We start from the raw sequence: 16,699 nt of genomic DNA, 5'->3' as shown, positions 1-16,699 counted from the left end.
GCTGAACCTCACTGAGTAACCGAGAAAGGCAAATAAACAGAAGGCTCTCTTTCCCGCCCATCCAATCAGCAGAGGTTTTACAAGAGCTCGGGCTTGATGACGAGGCAGTGAAAGGCCTACTCACCCACTTCTGGAAACAGGTGCCCGTCTTATAAAAGGATGCTATCCCTCACTGGGGAACCCTCCCCGGGTATTCTCTGCTCACGGAATTTCCTAAGGAGATGATCGTAACTGGGACAGGATATACACACTGACGTGTTCATAACAGCATTAATGAGAAAACAAACAAGGAAACAAGAGTGGAAGCAACCTGTGTTAGTCGAGGCCATCCGAGGCGCAGATCCGGAGACGGGATTCGCCGCGAAGAAAGGTTTATCCGCAGACAAGCCCGTAAGGGGAAGTGGGGGAGGAAGAGGCAGGCCTGGCCTGCACTGAAGAGAAGAGAGAAGGCAGGAGGGCAGGAAGCAGCATCTCACCCTGAGGTGCTTTGCTGAGAGAGATCAGCAAGGCTGTCAGGAAATCCTCCAAGTCACTTGTCAGAGGGACCTCGTACCTCCCAGGAGTGAGGCAGCCTCGGTGTCCCTGCCGCCCTGTCACTGGCTGGGAGGGGCCTGTGGGGGACGAGGGCCCTGCGTGATGGGCCGCTGGGCTTCAGAGCACAGCAGCTGGGACCCCCAGTCCACTAGCTTTTCAAAGTAGGAGATCTGAGAGGCACATTTTCATGGCTGCCATGTGACCCAAATGACTAAAAATAAGGAAATGGCAAAAAAACAAAAAAACCCTATTGTGTCTCTATAAGATGGTATTATGTGGCTATTCAAAATCATTTCCTCAAAGAATATTTAATGGTATGGTAAAATGCTCCAAATATGATGTTTATAGAAGCAGGATACAAAACTGTATCTATCATCATTCTCATTGAGTTTAAAAACGTGTGTATATACCTATATAGTATAGGGACAGAAAGCAAGACTGGAAAAAAGTATCTTTGGGGACAAGGATAATTTTCTTTATATTTTTATGGACTTTCCAAATTTTCTAAAATTAATATGTATTATTTTAGAAATCAGTAAAATAAACACATTTTAAATTTTGAAATAAATAGCTGTCAGAGAAGAGAGGATGAAAAATGGAGAGCTTTACATATATGGGTAAAGGTAAAATTCTTTGGCTGTCCCAAGGCTGTTCACCACAGTAGTGGGCTTGTAGAGTTTGTCATTCCTTCTCACTGATCTCTGAAATTAGAGTTCCCTGTTCACAGCTCTTCATCTGCTCTTCAGACTCCCAGCTGAAGGGCACAACCGAAGCAGAGCATCAGGGCGGATTAGTCCTTGCATAGTATAACCGATTTTTCAGTGTAGCCAATATTACTTCTCTCAGCCCTTCTATGGACTCTCCAAAACTATAGTATTTTATAATGAGAAGGAATATTCAAAACGATACTTCTGAGGCTCTGTGACATCTCAACTCTGTTAATTTACTTATTCAAGGGCCCTGGAAACATTCTTCCCCCAACAGCATTGGTGTAAAAGCAGATATTCTTGGGTTCCAGTTTCTGGTCCTCTAGTTAGGACCAGATGTAACTTACATAAACTACTTCATCTCTCTAAAGTATGCAGTTTAGCTGTGTGTGTGTCTGTATGTAAGTATATTCACAGTAAGCAACCATCACCACAATCTGTTTCCAGAACATTTTCATCACCCCCAGAAGAAACCTTGTACCCTGTAGCAGTCACTTCCCATTCACCCTTCAGCCCCTGGTGACCACTAACCTACCTTCTGTCTATGGATTTTCTTATTCTGGACACTTCATAGAAATGGAATAATACAATACGTGACCTTTTTAGTCTGGCTTATTTTACTGAGCATAATGTTTTCAAGATTCATGCATGTTGTAGCCTGTGTCGGTACTTTATCCATTTTTATGGCTGAATAATATTCCACTCCATGGATATGCCACCTTTGGTTTATCCATTCATCACTTCAAGGGCACGTGGGTTGTTTCTGCATTTGGCTATTATGAATAGTGCTGCTATGAGTATCTGCACACAGCTATTTCTTTGGAACATGTGCTTAGGAATGGAATTGCTGAGCCACATAGTAACTCTGGAGTTAACTTCTGGAGGAACTACCAAACTCCCCCACAGAGCCCACACCATTTTAACATTCCAACCAGCCTTGTGCAAGGATTCCAATATCGCCCGCCGCATCCTTCACAACACTTCTTATTCTCCATTTGCTTTGTTTTGTTTTGTTTTTATTATCACCAGCTTGGTAGGTGTGAAGAGGCATCTCACAGTGTCCTTTTTTTTTTTTTTTTGCTGTACGCGGGCCTCTCACTGTTGTGGCCTCTCCCGTTGCAGAGCACAGGCTCCAGACGCACAGGCTCAGCGGCCATGGCTCACGGGCCCAGCAGCTCCGCAGCATGTGGGATCCTCCTGGACCGGGTCACGAACCCGCGTCCCCTGCACTGGCAGGCAGACTCTCAACCACTGCGCCACCAGGGAAGCTCTCACAGTGTTCTTTTTTTTATTTTTTAATTTTAAAATTTTTTAAATTTTTTTGGAATAGGCAATGATAAAAACTATCATTTATTGACTGCCTATTGTTTTACACACATTATCACACTCAATCCTTGGAACAATTTTTGTATTGTCATCAACATTTTATACATGAGAAAATCATGATTCAGAGATTTAAGTAGTTCTTTAGCTGGTGGTGCTACTCCCTAAGCTTAAGAAGCAGCTAAGCTGAGATCAGAACCGAGGTTTCTCCCACTACAGAAACCAGAGAGCTAAACATTTTGCTCTATTGCCGAAAAAGCTTCTGAGGCCCTTTGTCAGCGGTTCATGGGAGGCTCTGCTTTTTCTCTCTCGTTTTTTTTTTTTTTTTTTTTTTTTTTTTTTTTGGCGGTACGCGGGCCTCTCACTGCTGTGGCCTCTCCCGCCGCGGAGCACAGGCTCCGGACGCGCAGGCTCAGCGGCCATGGCTCACAGGCCCAGCCGCTCCGCGGCATGTGGGATCCTCCCAGACCGGGGCACGAACCCGCGTCCCCTGCATCGGCAGGCGGACTCTCAACCACTGCGCCACCAGGGAAGCCCTCGTTTTTTTTTTTTAATATTTATTTATTTGGTTGCTCTGGGTCTTAGTTGCAGCAGGCAGGCTCCTTAGTTGCGGCTCATGGGCTCCTTACTTGCAGCACGTGGGCTCCTTAGTTGGGGCATTCGAACTTTTAGTCGCAGCATGCGTGTGGGATCTAGTTCCCTGACCAGGGATTGAAACTGGGCCCCCTGCACTGGAAGCTTGGAGTCTTAACCACTGCACCACCAGAGAAGGCCCGGGGGCTCTGCTTTAGAAGGACAGATCCAACTAGCATCCCACAGTGACTTGTGCCCTCTGTATTCAAGTTCACTCCATTTTCACCTCTCAACTCTATTTAGGAGAAGATTTTCTTTTCTCCCAAAACCACCTCTTTTTTCCCCCAAAAAATATATAGAAACAGACCCACAGACATAGAAAACAAACTTATAGTTACCAAAGGGGAAGGGGAGGGAAGGATAAATTAGGAGTTTGGGATTAAAATATACACACTGCTATATATAAAATAGTTAACCAACAAGAACCTATTGTATAGCACAGGGGACTATACTCAATATCTTGCAATAACCTATAATGGAAAAGAATCTAAAAAAACAATAGATACGTATATATGTGTTTAACTGAATCACTTTGCTGTACACCTGAAACTAACACATCATAAATCAACTATATTTCAATGAAAATTTCTTTAAAAACCCACAAAATATATATATTAACACATTCATATGAAGTGATCCTCCTGATTATTTCCACATCTTGTATCTCGACTTTCCGCCTCTGCCCCTCCACTTCTGAGGGATGCTACAGGCACGTGCTTGCTAGTCGTGGTTCTCCACGTCATCTCCAAATGGAGATAAGGTCAAGGACTCCTATCATTTGAAAAAGACTTTGATTGATTCTGACACTTCTCTCTGATCTCCCCAACTTGAGAATCATTGTTTTATCACTCATGTGTATCTATAAAGGGCTGTCTTTCCTCATTTTTAAAGTTTTTTTTAAAATAAATTTATTTATTTATTTGTTTATTTATTTATTTATTTATGGCTGTGTTGGGTCTTCGTTGCTGCGCTCAGGCTTTCTCTAGTTGTGGCGAGCAGGGGCTACTCTTCGTTGCAGTGCGCGGGCTTCTCATTGCGGTGGCTCCTCTTGTTGCGGAGCACGGGTTCTAGGTGCACGGGCTTCAGTAGTTGTGGCACACGGGCTCAGCAGTTGTGGCTTGAGGGCTCTAGAGCACAGGCTCAGTAGTTATGGCGCACGGGCTCAGTTGCTCCGCGGCATGTGGGATCTTCCCGGACCAGGGCTTGAACCCATGTCCCCTGCATTGGCAGGCAGGTTTTTAACCACTGTGCCACCAGGGAAGCCCTCACAGTGGTTTTTAATATGCATCTCCGTAATGACTGACTAATGATGTTGAGCATCTTTTCTTGTGAAAGATGGCCACTTATTGGCCACTTGTATATTTTCTTTGGATAAAGATCCATTCAAATCCTTTGTCTGTTTTTAAATTGTCTTGTCTTTTTATTATTGAGGTGTAAGAGTTTTTCATATGTTCTGAGTACCAGCCCCTTGTCTTATATATGATTTGCAAAGAGTTTTTCCCATTCTGTGGGTTGTCTTTTCACTTTCTTGATCGTGTCCTTTGACACACAAACATTTTTATTTTTGATGAAGTGTACTCTATTTTTCCTTTGGTTGCTTGTGCTTTTGATGTCATGTCTAAGAAACTGTTGCCCAGTCCAAGGTCATGAAGATTTAGACCGGTTTTCTTCTAAGTCCCAACATCATTTACTGAAAAGATTATTCTCTCCCCACAAGAGTCTTGGCATCCCTCTCAAAAATCATTTGATAATAGATTTATAGGTGTATTTCTAGACTCTCGATAGACTAGAATCCCATTGATCTACATGTCTGTCTTAATGCCAGTATCACCCTGTCTTGATTACTGCAGCTTGGTAGTAAGTTTCTGAATTGGGAAGTGTGAGCCCTCCAACTTTGTACTTCTTTTTCAAGATCGTTTTGGCTATTCTGGGTCCCTTGCATTTCCATATGAATTTTAGGATCAACTTGTTCATTTCTGCAAAAAAAAATATACAGTTGTAATTCTGATAGGGACTGCACTGCACCTTGTAGGTCACCTTGGGGAGTATTACCATCTTGGCAGTACTGTCTTCCAGTCCATGAACACCGGATGTCTTTCCATTTATTTAGGTCTTCTTTAAATTTTTGTCAACATTAAAAAAAATTTGAGGTGAAATTTACATGAGATTAACCATCTTAAAGTGTACAATTCAGTGGCATTTCGTACACTCACAATGTCACGTGACCACCATGTATATTAAGTCCCAAGAACACTGTCATCCTCCCAAACGGAGACCCCGTACCCATTAAGTACGCTCCTGCTCTCCCTCCCCCGACCACATCCAATCTGCTTTCTGTCTCTGTGGATTTGCCCGTTCTGGATATTTCACTTATATGGGCTCATACAACGTGTGGCCTTTTGTGTCTGGCTCCTTTCACGGAGCACCATGTTTTTGAGGTTTATCCATGTAGTAGCCTGTGTCAGTACTTCATTCCTTTTCATGGCTGAATAATACTCGTCAACAATGCTTTACAATTTTCAGTGTAAAAGCCTTAGACTTCCCTGATTGAATTTATTCCTAAGTATTTTCTTCTCTCTGATGCTATTGTACATGGACTTGTTTCTTCATTTTTGGGTTGTTCATTGCTAGTGTCCAGAAATGCAGCTGATTTTTGTATATTGACCTTGTGTCCTAGGACCTTGCTGAACTCATTTACTAGCTCTTATGTGTATGTGTGTGTGTTTGTGTGTGTGTGCGTGTGTGTGTATCCTTTAGGGTTTTCTATATAAAGCATCGTGTCATCTGCACAGAGAGAGAGTTTTACTCCTTTTTTCCAGTGAATGCCTTGAGTTTCTATGTCTTGTCAATCTGCCCTGACTAGACCCTCTGGGACAGTGTTGTCCAGTCCTAGTGAGAGCAGGCATCCTTGTCTGCTTCCTCTCTTCGATGGAAAGTATTCAGTCTTTCACCATTAAATATGTTCACTGTGGGGTTTTCGTAGATGCCTTTATCAGGTTGAGGAACTGCCCTTCTACTGCCAGTCTGTTGAGTGCTCTTATCATAGAGGGTAAGCCTTCGTTTTCTCCAGTGTAAAAAGAGGATAATTATCCCCACCATATGGGGTCTTTTGAGGATAACAACAGGTTATGTAAAGATGTCTAGCCTGGGGACTGGCACGTGCGTGTCGGCTGTTACCATTTGCAGGAGGCGCTATAGTCAGACTCACCTGGGCCTGCAGCTCAGCTTCGCACTCCGTGATGATGCCCTTGGGCAAGTTCTGTGACTCTCTCAGCCTCAACTTCCTTATCTCTACAGTGGGGATAATCACAGTACCTATTTCATAGGGCAGGTAGCAGTAGATATGACTTAGATCATAAGCTCAGGACACCAAAGCTTTGTGCTAGGGTAGATGACTGATAAAACGAGATGTGGTTCCTACCTTAGGAAGAGGTGATGTTATGAACGCAGTACTGACATTTACAGCACCAAGCAAAAAAAGGTAGCATGTGACGTAAGTGACAGAAATGGAGCACCGGTGGTAGTTCAGAGTCCAAAGTGGGGCGGACCAGGCCAGGGCAGGCTACGGAGAGGAGGAAGCACCCGGCCTTCCGGGGGGGCGGGGGGAGTGCTCGCGAAGGAACAGAGGGAAGAAGTGCGGGGTGTGACTGCACAACCACAGGGAGTTCGTTTTGCCTGGAACCTGTAATGGCAGACAGTGTCAGTGCTGAGCTGAAGGCCAGGCTAAGGGTGGGGCTTTGTTCTAAAAGAGCAGTAAGTTCTCAAGGGCTGGGAGGGGGCAGATTTTTTGACAAAAGGATGGGTGTGGTGGGAAGCTCCATGCTATTTCCTGAACTTTTCAGGCCAGAGCTGGGAAGTTTCACTGGGGAGTAGCTCAACTCTGACCCGTACCAGCTGGGCCCGCGGCGAGGCCCCGGGACCAGTCAGCGACGTTCTAGAGAAAGAATTCACAGCACAAGATCTGACAAATGAAAAGGGGGCGAACAGGATGCTGTGGGGAAGGAGAACTAGAATGAGTCCAGTGTCCTACAAAGGAGGATGGTCTTATACGACATCACTTATATGTGGAATCTAAAATATGGCACAAAGGACCCATCTACAACACAGAAACAGACTCATAGAGGACAGACTTGTGGTTGCCAAGGGGGAAGGGGGGAGGGAGAGGGATGGACTGGGAGCTTGGGGTTGGTAGATGCAAACTATTACATTTAGAATGGAGAAACAACAAGGTCCTAATGCATAGCACAGGGAACTCTATTCAATATCCTGTAATAAACCATAATGAAAAGAATATGAAAAAGAATGTCTACATGTGTATAACTGAGTCACTCGGCTATACCGCAGAGATTGGCATGACATTGTAAATCAACTACACTTCAATAAAAAAGAAAGGGAGGATGGTCTTAGCAATGCCTTAATAAAAACGGGGAACTTTGGAAGAGGGGACGGGGGAGAAGGTGGGAGGGAAAGAAGAGTAAGAGGAGCTGACACTGGAGATGCTGATTATAAAACAAGCACCCTGAACCCCTACAGTGATCCAGCGGGGCAGGCGGAATTACCGTGGGGATTTTTTTTTTTTTTTTTTTTTTGGCCGCGCCTCGAGGCAAGTGGGATCCTAGCTCCCCAGCCAGGGGTCGAACCCACGTCCTCTGCAGCGGAAGCACAGAGCCTTAACCACTGGACCGCCAGGGAAGTCCCCAGGCGTAATTATTGTCCACATCTTACAGATTTTCGGGCCCAGAAATGTTGTCACTCGCAAGGCAGTCGGGAGCTAAAGGGTGAGGAGTTTGGATTTTCCTCTAAATGCGGCAGGAAGCCTCTGGACCGTTAAGCAGGGGAAGGACAGTGAGTGGTAGGTGTCTTTAAAAGGATCGCTCTAGCTCTGGGGGGAACTGATGACAGAGGGCAGCGAGAGGAGGAACCTGGGAATGCACACTGTCCGGACGGGTGGTGGCAGTGGGGGTGGGGAGAAACGGTTGGGTTCGAGCTGGTTTGCGGGACCACTGACAGGACCTCCTGGTAGATCAGAGGTGGGAAGCGAGGGAAAAGGAAGAACGAAGGTGACGTGTGAGTCTCCGGCCTGAGCGACTGGGCAGATGGCAACGCCATGTAGGGAGATGTGGAGTATGTGGGAATGAATGCGTTCTAGGCCGGGGAGGGTGAAAGCTAAAGGAAGGCTGGTTATGAGGAGAGAGACTTGAGACGCTTCTCGGGGGAGAGGAAGGAGTCAACTGGAAAAAGAGAAAACTGCACGGGACGGAAGAGGCCATAGACGAGCAAAAGCCCCAGTGGAGAGGGAGGGAAGGTTCCATGCGAAGGCAGGTGTTGCGTCTGGTCAACGTTTCTTCCCATGAGATGTGCTCTTCCCTACAGGTCTTGCCCCCTCTGCATGGCTGACTCTTGTCCTGCTGGGTCCTGGCTCGGGGGCCACCTTCCAGGGGCCGCTCCCTGAGCCCCTCCCCGCCCCCCCCCAGCAGTCTCCCTGCCGCTCCTCTACGGCACCCTGGCACCCCGTGCTTCTCCCCACCCCTTGGTACCAAGACAGACTTTTGTCGTGTCTCCAATAAACTCACCGTGTGTCCCCTGAGCTGAGTACAAATTCATCCTTCAGCACATGTGTCTTGATCAAAGTCTGGAGGAAAGAGAGAAAGCTGGGGGAACTTGTGGCAGGTGTTCTGGCGGGGCACGGAACTGGAGGATCCTTTGTCTATGGCGGGTGGGGAGGGTGTTCAGTTATGCTGGGGACTCAGGAGACACCGATAGGTTGGAACCTGGGCTGCGGGACAGATAAGGGGACAGGTGGGAAGGCCCCATCCCCGCCACAAACCTGTAATGGTACCAACCAGCCCTGTTCAGTCACATCCCCCAGGAGCAACAGTCAGTCAGACTAGATCAAGAGGTTAGACTGTTTGCTGTACAAACCCATATAAGGCATGAAAGTACACACTTAGAAAGCTTTTCCCCTTCTCTAAACAATAAGGGTTTTCTAGCTAATGATTCAGTGAAACAGAAAAGCTGATCAACCAGAACTCCCTACGCCCCAGGTTTCTCATCAACTGTGCCTTGGTAGTTTTTCACAAAGCCTTCGGGCGTTTTCAAACGACCAACGTTGCAGGCGTAGATGCAATTCTGGAAACAAAAGCACATTTACTATTCACAGATGAAATCCATATGGTGTCTGGGATTTGCTTCAAAATGATGGCGGTGGGGGTGAGGTATATAGCAAACAAAACTGGCCCTGAGTTGGTCATCGTTACAGTGGATGATGGGTAGGTAGGGGTTCACTGTACTGTTCTACTTGTGTGTGTGCTGGAGATTTTCTGAAGTAAAAAGGTAAAACACGCATTGAGTGTAATCCCAGCAGCCTACACAAGGCTAAATTCAGAGCTTGACATACAAAACAGAGCTACTAAAGAAGGCAGACTGTGTTCTATAGAATCAAGTCCACATCCAAGATGAAACGCTCTCAAATGCCATTTGGAGACTATTCTAATCATATCTACAACCTGAATTACTGAAGTTGATGTATTAAGTATGTAATCGTAGGAGCCAACCTTAAACCCTGCAGGACACCCACTTGAGCTTGAGCTCTGCACCTGCTGCTTGCCTGCCCCCACCGCCCCGTCTCGTCAGGCTCCCCACACCCTCCGCCTGTCTGACATGGAGGTGCTGAAGGGGCCGCTGGGCTGGTGGAAGGGCCTGGGGCTGAGGGCCACTGGGCAGGTGCCCTGAGCACCTGCCGTGCTGGTTCTGAGCTGGGCACAGCAGTGGCCATGGGCATCTTGTTCTGATGGGCCTCAGAACCTGGCGGGGAAGATAAATGATAATGACAAACATGACCAGCATCCGGAGGAAATACAGCTGCTCTGAGGTCTGACTTGGTGTGTGCACGTGTGTGCGCGTACGTGGGCGAGCGTGCATACACCTGTGTGTTGGTGGGAGGAACATTAGGGCTGCTTTCTGAAGAACTGACATTTAAGGATTAAAATGGGAAGAAAGAATAGGAGCTATTCAGGAAAAGGGGTGGAGACGGGCAAAGGCTTGGGCAGAGGAAAGAGGCCTTGGGAAAACCTGAAGAGTGAAACAAAACAAAGCATGGAATGTTCAAGGAACTGAAGAGAGCAAAAATGAGCTTGGAAAGGCAAGGAGGGGCAGGATGGGCTCAACGGAGCGGGGTGGACTGACCTTTATCTGGAAACCCTTGAACGGCTGCGTGGAGTCAGTGCTGTGGCCGGACTAGGACTTCCTCAAGCTCCCACTGACTATAAGGTCGAGGCTACAAGACAGAGAAGGGATGGACGACACCATCGTGTGAACTTGAGAAACGATGGCAACTCGGACTTGGGTGATGATGACTGTGAGGCTGGAGAAAAGTGGATGATGTGTTTGGAAGACATTTGGAGGACAAACTCGACAGGACTTGCTGCTGGAGGAGGGGAAGGGGAGGGGAAGGACGTCACGGATAACCCTCCGGATTCGGTGGATGGAGAGGCCCGTTACAGGATAAAAAATGAACCTTTAGCCTTCTGGCTCTGACCCATGCAGCCTCGCCACCTTGGAAACGACTTTGATTTCTTCCTCTATAAAATGGGAATAACCACACCACCCACTCGAGAACTGTCCAGAGTGGGGCATGTGGCCCAGTGCCCGACACTGAGGCAGGGAAGCTCCAGTGCCCTGGTCTGTCCCTCTAGACACTCCGCTCCTCCCTCCCCACTTCCAAACCCTCCCTTCTTCTCCTAATTACACCCCAACTATCTTTAAGATCCCATACCTAACATGGGGCTGGGCTCAAAAAGTTAGAAGAACCGGGCTTCCCTGGTGGCGCAGTGGCTGGGAGTCCGCCTGCCGATGCAGGGGACACGGGTTCGTGCCCCGGTCCAGGAAGATCCCACGTGCTGCGGAGCGGCTGAGCCCGTGAGCCATGGCCGCTGAGCCTGCGCGTCCGGAGCCTGTGCTCCGCAACGGGAGAGGCCACAACAGTGAGAGGCCCGCGTACCTCAAAAAAAAAAAAAAAAAAGTTAGAAGAACCAACTGGACACCCACTGATGAGGTCAATGGAAACTGAGTTCCTCCTAGTCTCAAGGAGTCCATGAGCCACTCACCTCTCTCAGGGGGCCCTGGTTCTCACGGCTCCAAATCTGGCTTTGTGTCATGAAGACTTTTTTCCTCGGGGGAGGCGTGGGGGGTTGATCAAACAAGGGCCTGCATATGAACCCACTGCATCTTAGGAGATATGGATCCGGGCAGTTGCTCAGTGAAGCAAGCCAGCAGCTCTGTAGAGGGGCCGGCAGCCTGAAAGGGGACAGCACGGCTCATCTTACAGTCACCCTGCCCAGCCCCAAGGAGCTGGGGGCACAGGAAGATGGTAGGACTGAAAGAAAGGCTTTTAGATTAAACAGAGATCATCAACATCTCAGCACAACAAAGGGACATCTCTGCTGGTCAACTTCCCAGCATTTTCTGTCTACAGTGTCGGGTCAATAGTCAGCAGGGCCCCCCCCTCCCGGGGGGCATCACCACGACGCAGCCCCCCCCCCCCCACCAACAGCTCTGTGCTGGGGCCAGTGCTGGCCACACTGGTGATAACCTGTGCTTTCTGGGCACCAGACGCTCGTGACTTCATGTGACCCTCGTGCCCACCCAGTAAAGAGGGCAGGGCGGCTGCTGCTTGCCCGAGTTCCACACGAGGAAACGGGTAGTTTTGTACAAGTACCCCTGGACTCTGTCCACCTGGGAAAAGCCTGGAGCACCTGGCCCTGGTGAGTTCACGGGCAGAATCTGTCCTGTCGGGCCTTTCGGCGGAGGCCTCTCTTTAGGACTGCAGTCTTCTAGGGCCACCTCCGGAGCCCCACTGCCTCAGGCCTGTCTCCTCACTCCCAGCCCCTCGGCTCCAGGCTGCACCCACTTCCCCCAAGGCTAGCACGAGTGAGTCAGGCGTGAGCATCACTGCTCTGATCTCAGTAACACCTCTTCCACTGCTCAGCAGGGTAGCAAAGACCACACAGCACAGGCTTTTCAAAAAAATACGGCTTTTTATTGTCTTGGATGCAAATATAGTTTTTGAACTGCATTGTAGTGTTGAATACAGCTGGTGGAAACTCGCTTTTCAACAGTGGAGCATGAAGGGCCGTCTCTGGATGGCGCAGGCCTGAGGGAGCCTCCGATTCACAAAACTCTCCTTGGGTTTTGTTTTTCTGCCCACAAGGGTGACTGTCTCCTACCGGAGGCCTGACACAGTCACCAGAGCTCACAACAGAAAAAATGAACCATTTACACAATGAACTGAAACCCAAAAAAGGAAAAGAACGTGCTGTTTCAGCTGTGGCGTTACAAAACAAGCAAAACAAGCCGTGTGAACAGATTCAGATAAAGCAGCAGCAGGGCACCTCGGGCTGAGGCCGCGGTCCAGCTCCCTCGCAAGAAACATAGCCTGGGCTTCGTGTCTCCCTGGTCGAGCCCTTCCTACCTTTTAACTGCAGGATGTAAACTCTACAGAAATGCATCAGACTTGTTTCTCCCAACCCTCTCCACAACCTCAACTCTTGACAGTGGCGCATCTCCGTTCAGAAACCCAGGAGAGAATTCTTCAAATTAGTGACGCCCAGGGTTGACTCTGGAACCAAAAGTTGGACTGGGAGATGGAGCTGAATTTTGCTACATAATTATAAAAGAATTTCACAAAAATAAAATTCCATTAAGTAAACACCCACAAACACACACACAGGCTTGTGCAAGCGCACACGCGCGCGCGCACACACACACACGCATAGTGAAAGCCAACATTCAACAGGAAAAGTTCCCTTTTCTTTATCAAAGGCTTATTTTCACAAGCCTCGACAGGAAACAGCCCTGTGTGGTGAGCTGGAAAAGCCAAGGCGTCAGAAGGAAAAGAAAACAGGGCAGGTGATCTGTGTGGAGGCAGCCGGGGGGTCCTGAGGCTTCTCTCTGCTCCTGGAGCCCCTCCGATCCCCACACCTGCCTGCTGAGCGGGTCAAGGATACGCGACCACTGAAATGTACGTGTTGAAGGTCCAAGCTCCTCCACCCTCCACCCTCGCTGTCCTGTCCTGTCATCTGTGCTCAGATGTGGTGACAATCCTCTTTCATGTACGAGGCACCAAGGGCATGGAGCCAAGGACCCCCGCCCACTGCTGCCCTTGAGCCCACACTGGGGCGCCCCAGCTCCCCTCCTCAGCAGGCCCACCACCAAGGAAGCCAAGCTGCTCTGACAAACGGTGTTCCAAGCCTGCCCCCCTGCAGCCCAGGTGAGATAAAAGAACCGAAGTGGGACAGGTTAGCCAGCGCGGGGCTGGGTCCACACTGAGCAAGTGTGCAGGCCGCGGGCAGACGGGCCCCCTGGACAGCCCCAGCTCCACCCTGATGAGCCCTCGTTCAGCTGGACAGCGAGAACGTGTGATCTTGAAAACAACGACGAGCCTGCCGCTCGGACTCACTCATCCAGGTGGAGAGCCGGCTGTACAGGGAGGGGAGGCCCAGGCTGAGAGGAGGCCACCGCACCCCTTCACCTGGGGAGGGACGAGGGGTTTGGCCCCCACCCTGGGATGCCATGTCCCCTAAGAATCGAAGTTTCTCTTTCTATCGGCCAGAGCAGTAACAAGCTGGAGGGCTGAGCGCTATCTAGAAAGGGAGGCGGGACCAGGTCACAAGGACAGAGTAGAGGGAGCTGGGTGCACGGGGTCACCCGCAGCGCCCTGCCAGTCCCTCCCCAACGAGACCTGGTGCTCACATCGACACTGACTCCTGACGCCGGGGCTGCTTCTTCCCTTGTGCCCTGAAAACCCCAGCCAGGTTGGGGGCCTGGTGGGAGAGGGGTGACAGTTGGATGTCACCCACCTGAGACCGAGGGAGGGACGGGCCAGCCAACTGCGGAAAGCCCCACTCTCCCTGCATCTCCCACACGGTGTCAAACAGCAACCAGCAGTGGGAAGGGAGGTGGCGGCACAGAAAGGTTTCACAGAAACACTTTCAGAGATTACGTGCCAGACGGGCTTTTTTTTTTTTTCCTTCTCAGATTGATTTTCTTATTCTCCAAAGCATCAGCATTTTTAAGTCTCTTTTACAGGAGGAGGGACAGGAGGGGTGAAAGTGAGTGTAAACAAACTACAGCATCCACTGGAAGCGGTCGGCGGGGGGTCCCGGGTTCCCTGCACCCCGGCCTGGGGCCCCAGGACAGAGGTCCAGGCTAGGCCCCCGTCTGGCCAGACTCATCAGGCAAGAATCCACAACAGGAAAACTGCCAGGGCAAGAAACAAACGTGTTTGTAGTAAGAGATACGGCTCTGCAGCCCTACAGCCATGACGGTGAGCACCAAGAGAAACGGATGTAAGGAAACAGCTCAAAACAAAACATGCATCTAGTTAAACGTCTGCTGGGACACACACACACACACACACACACACACGCACGCACACACACACACACGCACGCACGCGCACACACACACACACACAGCCTTCAATGCCTCATACAACCTAACAGCCTTAAATATTTTAAAAAACAGAATCATGAACATTACATCAGCCAAAGGGAGGGAGAGGTAGGCCAGAGAAGGAAGAGGCCAATTTTATATCCCATGGAGCTAAAAAAAAAAAAAAAAAAAAGACTCCCAGCAAGGGGTGGGGAGAAAGCTAGTGATCTCGGAGAGGCCATGGCCAGGCCGAGCTCCGCGGCCACCACGCGGTTAACGAAGGCACAGGAACGGGGTGAGGCCGAGGGCAGGACCCTCCACGAGGCCTCATGGCTGGAACGTCTCTGGCTTTCCTTCTTCCCTATTGAGCCTCACGGAGTTCTTACCACGGTGCTCTTCCACTTTTGAGGGAGACCTCGTGTCCACTCCGGGGGAAGGCTGAGTTCCTGTCCCTCCTCCCAGTGGAAACGAAGGTCTGGCCCAGCCTCGCTGCGTGCTCGCGCCTCAGGAGAGCGATGCGAAGGCCTGTAAACACGGGTTCTGGGGAGGGGAAGGGGTGCCGCTGAGGCGCCCTTGACGGGGCTGGAGCACGGACGAGGAAGCAGGTGATCGGTCGTGACCCATGGCAGGGGCAGTGGCACAGCCAGCGGCAAAGAGAGGACCCCGCCTCCGTCCTCCGACAGCCGAGGCTGAGGTGGGGCTGCCTGCACCCCCGAGCACCTTCCACAGGCCTCCGGGATCCAGCAGGAGCCTCCGAAATGATCCAAGCTTCAGAGGGTGGCCCGCAGCGGCCCCTCCTGGGGCCCCTGGGCTCCTGGTCTGCCCAGCGCTTGCCCAGTCTCCATCTCGGGTCCGGAGGACAGAGGTTGAACGGGAAGCCTGCTGGCCTCTGAACTTCACAGCAGGACGTGAAAAGCACATTCTTTCAATGAGGAGGTACCCCTGGCTGGGCTTCCTGAGTGTTAGAGAGCATCCTTCCATCTGGAGCTGCTCTTGCAGACACACCGAGAGGAGGACGGGCCCGGGACCGCCCCTCCTGCCGTGCCCTCCTCTGAACCCTTCCAAGTGCAATTCCCACATCCGGAAACAGCCTGCTGCCCCCTCCACCTGGACCAAATCTGAATACAACTCTTCTACAGTCTGGTCTGGAGCCGCCTAGAGACAGCTCCGAGGCAGCCACCTCGGAGCCTGGTGTCAACATTCAACTTCTGCCTCCAAACACGAGACAGACGCTGGGTGTGGTGGCGTCTTTGGTCCAGGAACTGTTATGATCTGGGGCTCCCAGCTGGACAATCCAGACAAGGCGACCAGGCCGATGGCAGCACTGTGGAGCCTGGTCTTTCACACACTGCACCCGAAGGGCCAGCAGCATCCATCAAACACAGCCGCCCGCCCGGCTACGGCTTGGAAGCAGGTGGAGAACGAGGAGGCAGGGCCCCAGCTGAGCCCCGCCACGTGATTCTCAGGCCGGTGTCACCACGGAGGTGCAACGCCAAGTGGAACCAGATCAGGACAGATCGAAGTCCCGCCCGAGCGGCCCTCCAAGCCAGCAGCAGCTCCGCATCGCTTGTGCTTCCGTTCCTGTCTGCGGGCACGCGCACCCACCACTTTGCACACGTGTGTTGCGGGGTTTCCCCAGCAGCCGGCCCTGCGAAGCCTGAGCAGACGTCCAATCTATCTACAAGGTCAGAGTCGGGGCAGGAAGGAGGATGCCTTCTAACTGCCCCACGGGCGCCTGAGAGGTGACAGGAGGCAGCGTGTGTAAGTCTCTAGACAGGAGCCGGGAAGGACCCTCGTGTTTCCTAACTTGGGGGGGCGGGTGATGCCCCCTCTTGCCCCGTCTGCTCCCCGCACTGCCGCCGTGGCCCCGACATCCCACCAGCAGGACAGGACAGGACAGGACAGGGACGGGCAGCGTTCCCCTTTGTTCCCCTTCACCCGGGCTACCCCGAGGGAAGGGGAGGTCGGTGACAGAGGTCGCTGAGTCAGAGTTCACAGCAAGGGGTTCCCTAAGCTGGGCTGCTGCTCTGGGCAGGACCCGAACCTGCTTCAGACCTGAGTGCGGCGTTCTG

At 50.7% G+C, this 16,699-nt stretch overlaps 1 protein-coding gene across 4 annotated transcripts in view; it reads right to left on the bottom strand.

The window, feature by feature from the left end:
- Window positions 1–12,212: 12,212 nt before the first annotated feature.
- MLXIP (MLX interacting protein) overlaps window positions 12,213–16,699 on the bottom strand; it is a 60,310-nt gene continuing 55,823 nt past the window's right edge. For 3 of the 4 annotated variants that reach the window (XM_033440883.2, XM_004276698.4, XM_049698096.1), the window contains exon 17: window positions 12,213–16,699. This exon is cut by the window's right edge and continues 253 nt beyond it. The gene's annotated coding sequence lies outside the window, so the exon portion shown is untranslated. The other variant, XR_004486984.2, reaches the window with a different exon arrangement.

The sequence above is a fragment of the Orcinus orca genome, chromosome 15 (assembly GCF_937001465.1).
Source record: "Orcinus orca chromosome 15, mOrcOrc1.1, whole genome shotgun sequence".
Taxonomy (NCBI): domain Eukaryota; kingdom Metazoa; phylum Chordata; class Mammalia; order Artiodactyla; family Delphinidae; genus Orcinus; species Orcinus orca.
The sequence above is the reverse complement of the archived record's forward strand: the minus strand, read 5'-3'. Positions and strand labels throughout refer to the sequence as shown.